Consider the following 13,053-nt stretch of genomic DNA (forward strand, 5'->3'; position numbering starts at 1 on the left):
TTGACTGGTGCTTAAAAAGCTTGGGGAAAAGCCAGGAAAAGCAGGGAGACAGCAGAGACAGGTTGCAGGGAGAATGACAGAAATTCAGTGTGAACAGTGGCTCTGGCAGGAGGATGCCCATGAGTTAATGGCACAAAGATATTGGCTGTGAAAATGTGTGTTGTTTGACAGAAGCCAAAGGACATGGGAAGAGGCTTGATTGTAATTGATTATAAAGAATTTCTGCTGTATAGCAGGAGAAAACAAGGGAAAGTATTTTCCATGGACAACATTCCTCTCACCACAGAATATCAAGTGGCAGCAGCAGGCAATCTCTAAAGTAGCTAGACTTTTCTGAAATGTACGGAGTGAGGCCCTTCCAGAATGTTCTTTTTCACTCAAATGATACTGCTATAATCAAGAAACCATCCCTCCTCCCATCCTCTGGGGAAGACTGTAACATCTACATTTTGCAATGCAGACAGTTAGCATTTTGTCTAAGCTCCACCCCACAGCTACCTGGCAATAGCCAGGTGTGCCTGGCTCACCATAAAAGGGGCTGCTTGCCTTCTCCTCTCTCTCTTGCTCTTTTCTTCCTGCTTGCACTCTCCACTCTGTCCTCTTGTCCCTTCCTCCCTCTATCCCCATACCCCTTGTATTCTATCTTCACATGCTCATGGCTGGTCTCTACTCTTCTCCTTCTCTACTGTCTTTCTCTTCCTCTACTACCCTCTTGACTCCCCTCCCCATGGACTGAATAAACTCTAATCTATACTGTACCTTTGTGTGGCTGTTCCCTCAGGGGGAAGTGATGCTTTAGCATGGGCCTGCTGAGGCACCCCCATCCTGCACACCTCACCACAATCTATAACAACATATCCCCTTCTCTCTTTATCTTTTTATAAACACATGACAGACAAAACATTGTTGTATACCTTGAATTTAAGCAAATATGTTCCATTTTTAGATTAATTGATCATTTATTACAAGCAGAATATGTATATTCTATTGAAGTTAATCAGTGGTGCCATCAAAATGGCTTGACTGGTAAAAATGCTTGTGTAAAGCCTGGTGATCAGAGGCCAATCCTAAAACCATCAGTGGAAAGGGGTACCAGCTCCTGAAAGAGTCTAACCTGCTCATGAGTGCTAGATCATGTGTGAAAACACATACATGCTTACACACCCACACACTTACATATTCATATATGCTCATAGTATATAAAATTGGAAATTCAGCAATGGCTAACATAGATAAAGTTAGATAAAGTTTAGATGAAAATCCCTCCACTAGTCCTGATATCCTGTTTCCATTAGTAAATGTGGTGTCTCATGGTAAGGTGTAAAGTTTTTTCTTGTAGGCATAAATACAGAAATCAATCCTTTAATAATAAGGACTCAACTCCAGAAGTAGTAAACACATGGAGAACAAATAGGTGTAAACCTAGAAATCAAAAAATTTTAATTGCTTTTTATACAAAGAGTCTAATTCTTTCTTAAAATCCCTGTGGGGAGGGCTGTATCTCTGAGATGGACTTCTGTTGAGTGGTGCTCACTGGTTACAGCACCTTGGTGCTCCTAGCTTAGCCTTCCTTGTGCTGGGAAAATCATAAAATACATTTTTAAAATAGTGAAATGGTTGAAGAAAAGAGATAAATAAGACCAGAAACCTTATATAACTAAGCCCTGTGTTTGTGGAATGAGAAGTTGATTGTGTCCTTGGCTACTTAAAGGGACAAAACCCTACCAGGCAATTCTTGAGCTTTACACATTGTCTTTGTTGGGGTTTTATTGCTGTGAACAAACACCATGATCAATGCAAGTTTTATAAAGGACAACATTTAATTGGGGCTGGCTTACAGGTTCAGAGGTTCAATCCATTATCATCAAGGCAGGAGCATAGCAGCATCTAGGTAGGCATGGTGCAGAAGGAGCTGAGTTCTACATCTTCACCTGAAGGAAGCCAGGAATAGACTGAGCATCCTCAGGCAGCTAGGAGGAGGGTCTTCAATCCCACCCCCACAGTGTCACACTTCCTCCAACAAAGCCACACCTCCTAATAGTGCCACTTCCTGGACTAAACATATGCAAACCATCACACCCCACTCCTGGTACAAACTTCTGTCTTAGGGTTTTATTGCTGTGAAAAGACACCATGGTCAATGCAAGTTTTATAAAGGATTACATTTAATTGGGGCTGGCTTACAGGTTCACAGGTTCAATCCATTATTATCAAGGTGGAAGGATGGCAGCATCTAGGCAGGCAGAACTGAGAGTTCTACATCTTTATCTGAAGGCTGCTAGTGGAAAACTGATTTCCAGGCAACTAGGACGAGGGTATTAAACCCACATTCACAGTGACACATTTCCTCCAACAAAGCTATACCTTCTAATAGTGCCACTCCCTGGGCCAAGCATATGTAAACCATCACACACATTAAAGGTATGGAAGTTGTACATGACCATAAAATAACAGGAAACACTCTGTATAGAAAGTCACTGATTTGAAGTCACATGTGAGTCACTCATATTCCTAATATGTTGATGGCCTTCTAGTTCATCATCCTTTGTTAAATCGATCTCCTAAGAGATCAACATCTTTTGTAGAACTAAAAAATTAATAGTTCCCTTCATCTTCTGTTCATTGAATTGAAGACTCATTGGAAATTGAATTAATTTTTTCCAATGTAGAATATGTCTACTATTTATGAAAGAGAGTTTGAAGATCTAAAGCTGGAAGAAAGTTAAAGGAGCTATAGAATTCTCAGGTAAATCATGGCTCATGTAACTACATGCCCTTAGCTCTATGTATTGCAGTGGATAAGGAAGACAGAGTGGCCTCTCCTTCTGAATGTTTTTTAATCGTTGTTCTATGGGGTGAAAAAATACATATTTGTGCTTCAGTTAAGTTATGTTACTGCTTTAGCATATTGTTTTGTTTGCTTGGTTGTCTCTGAGTATCTGACCTGTGACTGCTATGCCACCCTCAGTCGCGGACATGCTCCCCCGCTTTAAATCATGGCGGTTGAATTGGATTTCTAGGCTTCCCAGGAACTCTGTGTTCCCTGGAGTTCACAAGAATCATGTGGGGGTGGGGCAAGGGGTCTTAGATGGCTCCAAGTCAGCTCAGTTTTCAGTGAAAGAATCATCTGTGTTTGGCAACATATAAAAGCCAATAATGGATACATTTCCAGTTCTTTTATCTTTCTTTCTTCTGTTTGATTCCAACATAGGTGGCTTCCAACATACAATACTGTCCTTAATTTTTTATCATTAGTTTTATTTTAAGTGTATGGGTGTTATGCCTGCATGTATGTCTGTGGACCACATGCATGCATTTGTGCTAAAGGAGGTTAGAGGAGGACATCAAATCCTGCATCTTCTATCCATTAAAGTGAGGAATCATTAGAAATTCAATTAATTTTTCTAATGTCTACTGTTAAAGGAAGGAGTTTGAAAATCTAAAGATTCTGTGGAAGTAGAGTTAGAGATGATTATAATGTACCACATGGGTTTTGGAAAGAGAGGGTGATGGGAATTTGGGATTTAAAACTTGGGTTCTCTGAAAGAGCAACCAGTGCTTTAACCACCAAGCTATATCACCAGACTGAAGTGTTCTATATTTTAAAAAATGAAATTGATCACTGATAATCAGATATACATGTATGTTTAGTAGCTTGAAAAGTATACTACCAACCTGTCCAGTACTTACTAAATGCTTTCTTTTTCTCAACAGCTTAGCATTTATGTCTGGTTCTTTTTAACAGTTTTCTTTTAATTGCATAACTCATATCCTTTGAACTTGAAAAGAACAGATAAACAAAAGAACTTGAATTGGCAGCAGACCAAGGTATGCTTTTCTTCCTGTCCTTTAGCTAAACTGTCTGATATAAAGGGAGCTGGCACTTGATGAGCTGATTTAAGACTGTCAAGGGCAGGAAGCCAGGATGATGTTTGCACATCACACAAACAGGTAAACCCACTCATTATCTGTGTGCAGATGGTGCCTTGCAGCTTCCTTGATGTATCTGATCCCTTTGCTTTTCATGAGCTAACATCTGAAGGCTGTTAGAACACCAGCTCGGATGGCAAGGGGAAGACCATTAAAGTAAGTAGGTTCAGAGATGTGTGGGGATGTTTATGGCTGCTGCATTTGTTACTGAGGCTATTACTTTTAAAACACACCAATGCAGCTTATCTGGTGCATACCTCAGGGTGACTTTTTTGCTGTGTCACCATCTCCATTTACCTTTTCTCTTTTTGGTTACTTCCTTACCTGGCACATTTCTTTTCTTCTTTCTTCTGATAGGATTCACTCAACTAGACTAGGAATGCATTTTATTTACCACAACTGCTAATCTCTAGAGGTTCTAGGAAGTTTTCCATCCGGAATCCCAGAGTGAGAACCATCAAGTCATGCTCAGAATGACTCAGGCTAAAAGGCACTGCTAAGGGACTTACAAGGCAAGTATTAGGGACACACGTGCTCTTGATGTATCATGTATCTCACATCTTGATATGAGACAGATGTTTTGTGTCCTCCAATGTCTTTATTCTCTAACATGGAACATGAGAAGGCTAGAAGAATTGGTTAAATTGGCATGAAGCCACAGGGGACCAAATATGCAAAGTATATTGAAAGGACAAATGCCTTTTAAGTTTAGTAATACTATTTTTTTTGAGAATTCATCTTTGAGGCTGTGAAACAAATATACACAAAAGGGTATTCATTGCTATGTTATTTTTAAGAATTTGGGTAATAAAACATTACTCACTAGTAACATGGTTAGCATGTGTAGGGCACTGGCTTCAAACAACAATGACAACAGGAAAACCCATAGATTGAGAGGCAGTCAATGGGGATTGGATTGCATCTAAATTACAGAACATTATATAGATGAATAAAAGAAAGAGCTCACTGAACCCCAGTGAACATGATTGTTGGGGGGGAGGGAGGAAATGGGGGGAGGATGGGGATGAGAAGCCATATAGAAGGGGAGGGGGAGGGGCTAGGGGGATGTTGGCACGGAAACCGGGAAGGGGAATAACAATCGAAATGTAAATAAGAAATACTCAAGTTAATAAAGAGAAAAAAAAGAGCTCAGTGATAGATATGAAAAGATGATCAAGATCCATTGTCAGACTAGAAAAAAATCTTCCAGTGTTCATGTGTGTGTGTGTGTGTGTGTGTGTGTGTGTGTGTGTGTGTGTGTGTGTTCTGGAGTGTACAGAAAGAATACAGGAAAGAGATTCAATATCTAATTAAGAAGCACAATCATTTACCAAAACTCTGTCAGGCTGGATCTTATAGGCTAACATGGATTGCCAACTTGAAAGGCTCCAGAATCACCTATAAGGCAAATCTCTGGGAATACTTATGAGGTAATATTAAGATAAAGTTAGATTTGTAGAAAGACCCACTATAACTGTGGGCTGGCACCTTCCTATGGACGTCTGTCTTAGACTGAATAAGAAAGTGAAAATGGAGCTGAATACCAAGCTTGATCTCAATCTGTTTCCCTATGACCAGTATAATGTGACCAGTTGCCTCAATCACTTCCCCATGATGGACTGTGGAACAAAATAATTCCCCTTATGCTGTTTATTGTTAGGTATTTTAACACAGCAGCAGCAACAACAAGAAGAAATAACTATTACAGATAGTAAGAACTGAAAGTACAAGCAAGCATCCAAATGATTTTGACTTTGTTTTTACTATTCTTTGACCATTCCTTTTCTTCTCTGGGATCATGTTGCCTCCCTATTCCCTGCCAAGGGTATTCATGTTCCCCTTTTCAAAATGTGAAGCATTTACATTTTGGTCATCCTTCTTGAGTTTCACGTGTTCTGTGCATCTAGGGTAATTCAAGCATTTGGGCTAATATCCACTTATCAATGAGTGCATACCATGTGTGTTTTTCTGTGATTGGGTTACCTCACTCAGGATGGTATTTTCCAGTTCCATCCATTTGCCTATGAATTTCATAAAGTCATTGTTTTTGAGAGTGGAGTAGTATTCCATTTTGTAGATGTACATTTTCTTTATCAATTCCTCTGTTGAAGGGCATCTGGGTTCTTTCCAGCTTCTGGCTATTATAAATAAGGCTGCTATGAACATAGTGGAGCATGTGTCTTTGTTATTTGTTGGAGCGTCTTTTGGGTATATGCCCAAGAGGGGTATAGCTGGGTCCTCAGGTAGTGCAATGTCCAATTTTCTGAGGAACCACCAGACTGGTTTCCAGAATGGTTGTACCAGTCTGGAATACCATCAACAATGGAGGAGTGTTCCCCTTTTTCCACATCCTCACCAGCATCTGCTATAGCCGGAATTTTTGATCTCAGCCATTCTGACTGGTGTGAGGTGGAATCTCAGGGTTGTTTTGATTTGCATTTCCCTTATGACTAAAGATGTTGAACATTTCTTTAGGTGTTTCTCAGCCATTCTGCATTCCTCAGCTGTGAATTCTTTGTTTAGCTCTGAACTCCTTTTTTTCAATTAGCAATAATCGCGCCTCGGATAAACCTCATTGGCTACGATACTGCCACTGCGCAAAGCTTGAACTCCTTTTTTTAATAGGGTTATTTGTCTCCCTGTGGTCTAACTTCTTGAGTTCTTTGTATATTTTGGATATAAGTCATCTATCTGTTGTACGATTGCTAAAGATCTTTTCTCAATCTGTTGGTTGTCATTTTGTCCTTACCACAGTGTCCTTTGCCTTACAGAAGCTTTGCAGTTTTATGAGATCCCATTTGTCAATTCTTGATCTTAGAGCATAAGCTATTGGTGTTTTGTTCAGAAAATTTTCTCCAGTGCCCATGTGTGTGAGATGCTTCCCCACTTTTTCTTCTATTAGTTTGAGTGTATCTCTTTGATGTGGAGGTCCTTGACCCGCTTGGACTTGCACTTTGTACAGGGTGATAAGAATGGATCGATCTGCATTCTTCTACATGCTGACCTCCAGTTGAAATAACACCATTTGCTGAAAATGCTATTTTTTTCCATTGGATGGTTTTAGCTCCTTTGTCAAAAATCAAGTGACCATAGCTGTGTGTGTGTTCATTTCTGGATCTTCAATTCTATTCCACTGGTCTATCTGTCTGTCCCTGTACCAATTCCATTAAGTTTTTATCACTATTGCTCTGTAATACTGCTTGAGTTCAGGGAATGTGATTCCCCCAGAAGTCCTTTTATTGTTGAGGATAGTTTTAGGTATCCTGGGATATTGTTATTCCACATAAATTTGCAAATTGTTCTGTCTAACTCTCTGAAGAATTGGATTGGAATTTTGATGGGGATTGCACTGAATCTGTAGATCACTTTTGGTAAAATTGCCATTTTTACTATATTATTCCTGCCAATCCATAAGCATGGGAGATCTTTCCATCTTCTGAGGTCTTCTTCAATTTCTTTGTTGAGAGGCTTGAAGTTCTTATTGTACAGATCTTTTACTTGCTTGGTTAAAGTCACACTGAGGTATTTTATATTATTTGGGACTATTATGAAGGGTGTTGTTTCCCTATTTTCTTTCTCAGCTTGTTTCTCCTTTGTGTAGAGGAAGGCTACTGATTTATTTGAGTTAATTTTATACACAGCCACTTTGCTGAAGTTGTTTATCAGCTTTAGTAGTTCTCTGGTGGAACTTTTAGGATCACTTAAATATACTACCACATCATCTGCAAATAGTCATATTTTGACTTCTTCTTTTCCAATCTGTTTCCCCTTGACCTCCTTTTGTTGTCTGATTGCTCTGGCTAGAACTTCAAGAACTATATTGAATAAGTAGGGAGAGAGTGGGCAGCCTTGCCTAGTACGTGATTTTAGTGGGATTGCTTCAAGTTTCGTTCCATTTAGTATAATGTTAGCGACTGGTTTGCTGTATATGGCCTTTACTATGTTTAGGTATGGGCCTTGAATTCCTATTCTTTCCAGGACTTTTATCATGAACCAGCACCATTTGCTGAAAATGCAATCTTTTTTCCATTGGATGGTTTTGGCTCCTTTGTCAAAAATCAAGTGACCATAGGTGTGTGGGTTCATTTCTGGGTCTTCAATTCTATTCCATTGGTCTATCCGTCTGTCTCTGTTTCTATCTTTCTGTATCCCTTGAGGCCTGTTTTTTGACCAGTTATATGGTCAATTTTGGAGAAAGTATCATGAGGTGCTGAGAAGAATGTATATCCTTTTACTTTTGGATAGAATGTTTTATAAATATTTCTTAAGTCCATTTGGTTCATGACTTCTCTTAATCTGTCTATGTCTCTGTTTAATTTCTGTTTCTGTGACCTGTCCATTGATGAGAGTGGGGTGTTGAAATCTCCTGCTATTATTGTGCAAAGTGCAATATGAGTTTTCAGCTTTAGTAAGGTTACTTTTATGTATGTACGTGCCCTTGTATTTGGAGCATAGATATTTAGGATTGAGAATTCATCATGGTGGATTTTTTCTTTGATGAATATGAAGTGTCCTTCCCTATCTTTTTTGATGACTTTTAGTTGAAAATCAATTTTATTCGATATCAGTAAGACTTCTCCAGCTTGCTTCATCAGACCATTTTCTTGGAAAGTATTTTCCAGCCTTTCTCTCTGAGGTAGTGTCTGTCTTTGGCTCTGAAGTATGTTTCCTGTAGGCAGCAGAATGCAGGGTCTTCATTGTGTATCCAGTTTGTTAATCTATGTCTTTTTATTGGGGAGTTGAGACCATTGATGTTGAGAGATATTGAAGAATAGTGATTATTGCTTCCTGTTATATTCATATTTGGATGTGAGATTATGTTTGTGTACTTTTCTTCTCTTTGTTTTGTTGCCAAGACGATTAATTTCTTGCTTTTTCTAGGGTGTAGCTTGCCTCCTTATGTTGGGCTTTACCATTTATTATTCTTTGTAGGGCTGGATACGTAGAAAGTTATTGTGTAAATTTGGTTTTGTCATGGAATAACTTGGTTTCTCCATCTATGTTAATTGAGAGTTTTACAGGATACAGGAACCTGGGATGGCATTTATGTTCTCTTAGGGTCTATATGACATCTGTCCAGGGTCTTCTGGCTTTCATAGTCTCTGGCGAGAAGTCTGGTGTGATTCTGATAGGTCTGCCTTTATATGTTACTTGATGTTTTTCCCTTACGACTTTTAACATTCTTTTTTTTATTTTGTGCATTTGGTGTTTTGACTATTATGTGACGGGAGGATTTTCTTTTCTGTTCCAATCTATATGGAGTTCTGTATGCTTCTTGTATGTTTATGGGCATCTCTTTCTTTAGGTTAGGGAAGTTTTCTTCTATGATTTTGTTGAAGATATTTACTGGTCCTTTGAACTGGGAGTCTTCACTCTCTTCTATACCTATTATCCTTAGGTGTGATCTTCTCATTGAGTTCTGGATTTCCTGTATGTTTTGGACCAGTAGATTTTTCCATTTTCCATTATCTTTTTCAGTTGTGTCGATGATTTCTATGTTATCTTCTGCCCCTGAGATTCTCTCTCCTGTATTCTGTTAGTGATGCTTGTATCTATGGCCTCTTGTCTCTTCCTTTGGTTTTCTATATCCAGGGTTGTTTCCCTGTGTTCTTTCTTCATTGCTTCTATTTCCATTTTTAATTCCTTCAACTTTTTGATTGTGCGTTCCTGTAACTCTTTCAGGAATTTTTGTTTTTCTTCTCCATAGGCTTCTACTTTTTTATTTGTGTTTTCCTGCATTTCTCTAAGAGAGTTCTTTATGTCTTTCTTGAAGTCCTCCATCCTCATGATCAAATGTGATTTTAAATCTAGATGTTGCTTTTCTGGTGTGATTGGATATTCACTGTTTGCTTTGGTGGGAGAATTGGGCTCTGATGATGACATGTAGCATTGGTTTCTGTTGTTTCGATTCCTGCACTTGCCTCTCGCCATCAGGTTGTCTCTGGTGTTACCTTGTTCTGCTATTTCTGACAGTGGCTAGACCGTCCTATAGACCTGTGTGTCAAGAGTGCTGCAGACCTGTTTTCCTGTTTTCTTTCATCTAGTTATGGTAACAGAGTGTTCTGCTTTCAGGCGTGTAGTCGTTCCTTTCCACTTGTCTTCAGCTGTTCCTTTGGGCATGTGTCCTGTGTCCACCAGGCAGGTCACTTGGAGTAGAAAAGCTGGTATTACCTCTGGTCTTGGGCCTGAAATTGTTCCTCTGGGCTGGGTTTCAGCTCTCTGTGAGGGCAGCAACCAGAAACTCCTGCTCTGCCTTTTCCTGGGTCCCTGTGTACAGGGTGCCCAGATGATGCTAGGCAGTTTCCTCTAGATTCAGAAATGGGGACAGAGAGTAATTTCCTCTGGCTTCCCAGGTGTGTCTGCCCCTATGAATGTCTAGCTGTCCCTCCTACAGGATTTGGGTGCATGGAGCTGTTTCACTGGGTCCCTTCAGATCCGGGCACAATCTGGACTGCAGGGCTCCTGCAGTTGTGTGCTCCTATCTTCCTGTTCCCAGAGGCCCTGTACAGTTTCCTCTTGGGTCAGGGATGTGGTCAAGGGTGGGCTGTAATGGCGGTCTCTCCTGCCCTGTAGTCTCAGGAGTGCCTACCTGTCTGTGTGATGAGCTCTCTCTCCCACTGGGTTTGGTAGCAGGGAGCTGTGGGCCAGGATCAGCAAGGTTTTGGCTCCAGCTAGAAACTGAAAGTGTCTGGTCCAAGAGGAATTTTGCCTTTGTGTGTCCCGAGTCCCACAGGTTCCAAGTCACTCCTTGGGGCTGGGTTTCAGCTCTCTGTGAGGGCAGTAACCTGAAGTGCCTGCCCCACCTTCTGTCAGGTCCCTGTGCACAGGGGGCCCAGATGGCACTAGGCGTTTTCCTCTAGAGTCAGAAATGTGGGCAGAGAATAGTCTCCTCTGGCTTCCCAGGCTTGTCTGCCCCTCTGAAGGTCTAGCTCTCTCTCCCAAGGGATTTGCGTGCCCCTAGCTCTTTGACCAGGTCCCTTCATATCTAGGCGCAGTCTGACATTTACAGTTTAACTGGCATCTCAGATATGACCTTCCTGTTGCTATTCATTTTTCTCTCTATAGTAAGTGATTTCACAGAGAATACATTCTTTCCCTCAATAGCTGTTTTTTTAATTTAATTAATATTATTTGACATTTACTTACATAAATAGTTATCTGATTTCTCACCAACATAAATCCTATTGCATATTCAGGAGAGTTTTTCGAAACTGGTCCCCATCTGTTAGGCACACCCTCAGTTGGCTGCTTCAGCTTAATTCTTTGATTAGGAGCCTTTCTGTGTGCTCATAATCATTTCTTTCCTCTCTGTAAACTGACAGAGGTTGACATTTCTATACTGGCATATTGGATTAAAACTTCTAAAACTTGGGTATTAGATTTTCCTTTGTGATTAGACTGAAATTCTATTTATCTGTCATTGATTCTGATTAAAACCTTATGATAGCTAGGATACCTGCTTTTGACAAAGTAATGGCATTGCCAGAGTCTGAACAGACATGGAAGCCCTGATATATAGCCTGCCTCGGGGACTTTGAGTACAAAGTTGACATGACTTCTGGGAAAGAAAGCTGTCAAGAGGAGAAGAAATTTGGATGGTGCTTTGAGTCTGTCTGCCATTGTGTTTCTTTTTCAGCCCTATTGGATATTATATTTGCACCTTTGCTGAGAGAGTGGTTGTAAAAATAAAAAAAATCACAGTCAAGCATCACCAACTAGTTCTACACACTTTTGTACCTGATGAGAAGTGGTGAAATTATCTTGTACCATTTGTTTTGAATAATTCATAATAGATAGCTTGGTGGCCAAGGTGGTAGAGATCTAAGATATACTTGGGTTTGCATACCAGGTAACAAGGCCTCATCTTGTGGTGTGTGAGAAGACACCATGTTGTCTCCTACTCATAAGTGTGAGATTTTGCTGGAAGTAGAGGAGCATTTGATATCTTGGAGTAGAACAATCCTGAAGTTAAACCTACTGTCATGAAATGAAAATTTAAAGATGGCATCCATTTCCCACTATGCGATACAGGTTGGACTGGTTTACAATGGCTGAAATGTAGAAAGATTTTGGAAAATGACTCCCTTAGTAACTGGATTTGAAGGTGAGAAAAGTAATTGCTGTTAGCTTTATGGCTAGGCACCAAACCTTGAACTGTTTACTAACTGCAGTAGATATTACCTTAGAGTGATTTCCATGGAAATTGTAGACAGCTCCAAGTAATTATAGAAAAGTAACATGCTTTCTATAGGAAGTACTAATATAGATGAATGTCAGTATCTTAGACCTAGAGTCTGCCCAGTGACTTTATTGAGCAGACTTCAGAGATGAGATCATTAGAGTTCTCAGAGCAGAGAGACACAGCACATGATACTCAAATTACATCTGCATTTTTTTAAGCTGGCATTGAGGTGTTGAGGCCTAAGCATGGACTTCTTTCTTCACAGTTGAAGTTCTCTACTACTAGAACGTGTCACCTGACTTTCACACCCCTGGGATAATGTTCTTAGAGCTCCAACTATGTGATTGGGTTGCCAAGGTACTCTTCCAACTTTCTGAACTGGGAGGCTTATCTTCACTGGCCTACTGCATGCTTATGAATTTCTCTTCTTTAGAAGGAAGGTTTTGTGGCAACTGGTTTAAGCAGTTTGTATAGGACTAGGAGGTGAGTTATCAGAATAATTTAGTCTGGTGATTCTACATTGTTTCCAGTAAAAACCATTTTCTATATTTCCTGCCTCCCTTGTTCAGCAGTTACTTGATGTGAAGGGAGGAATTTGTTGTCTTTGTAGTTATTTTCTACAGGTCAAATTATGCTTAGAAAAAAATCCCAGATCTACTATAGCATTATGGATTTAGTTATTGAAAAGTAATAGAAGTATTAAAGCTAAGAAAATATTATCAAAATGTATTATCAATAGTTGATCTTACAGCCTGAGCCATTGGTGATTTGTCCAGGAAAATTTTCCTGTGCCAATGCCTTTGGGGGTTATTTCCCACTTTCTATTAGATTCAGTGTATCTGGCTTTATGTTGAGGTTCTTGATCCTCTTGGACTTAAGCTTTGTGTAGGGTGATAAATATGGATCAATTTGCATTCTTCTACATGCAGATTACCACTATT

The 13,053-nt window shown here is 39.8% G+C and overlaps 1 protein-coding gene and 1 pseudogene across 1 annotated transcript in view; one reads left to right on the top strand and one right to left on the bottom strand.

Moving 5' to 3' along the window:
* Positions 1-3,974: 3,974 nt before the first annotated feature.
* LOC147999769 (uncharacterized) overlaps positions 3,975-13,053 on the top strand; it is a 38,847-nt gene continuing 29,768 nt past the window's right edge. The window contains exon 1 of the mRNA XM_087593612.1: positions 3,975-4,086. The gene's annotated coding sequence lies outside the window, so the exon portion shown is untranslated. The remainder of the gene's footprint in view (positions 4,087-13,053) is intronic.
* On the bottom strand, positions 6,464-6,535 carry LOC120098421 (U4 spliceosomal RNA; annotated as a pseudogene).

This window comes from Rattus norvegicus, chromosome 18 (genome assembly GCF_021556685.1).
Source record: "Rattus norvegicus strain SHRSP/BbbUtx chromosome 18, alternate assembly SHRSP_T2T, whole genome shotgun sequence".
Classification (NCBI taxonomy): domain Eukaryota; kingdom Metazoa; phylum Chordata; class Mammalia; order Rodentia; family Muridae; genus Rattus; species Rattus norvegicus.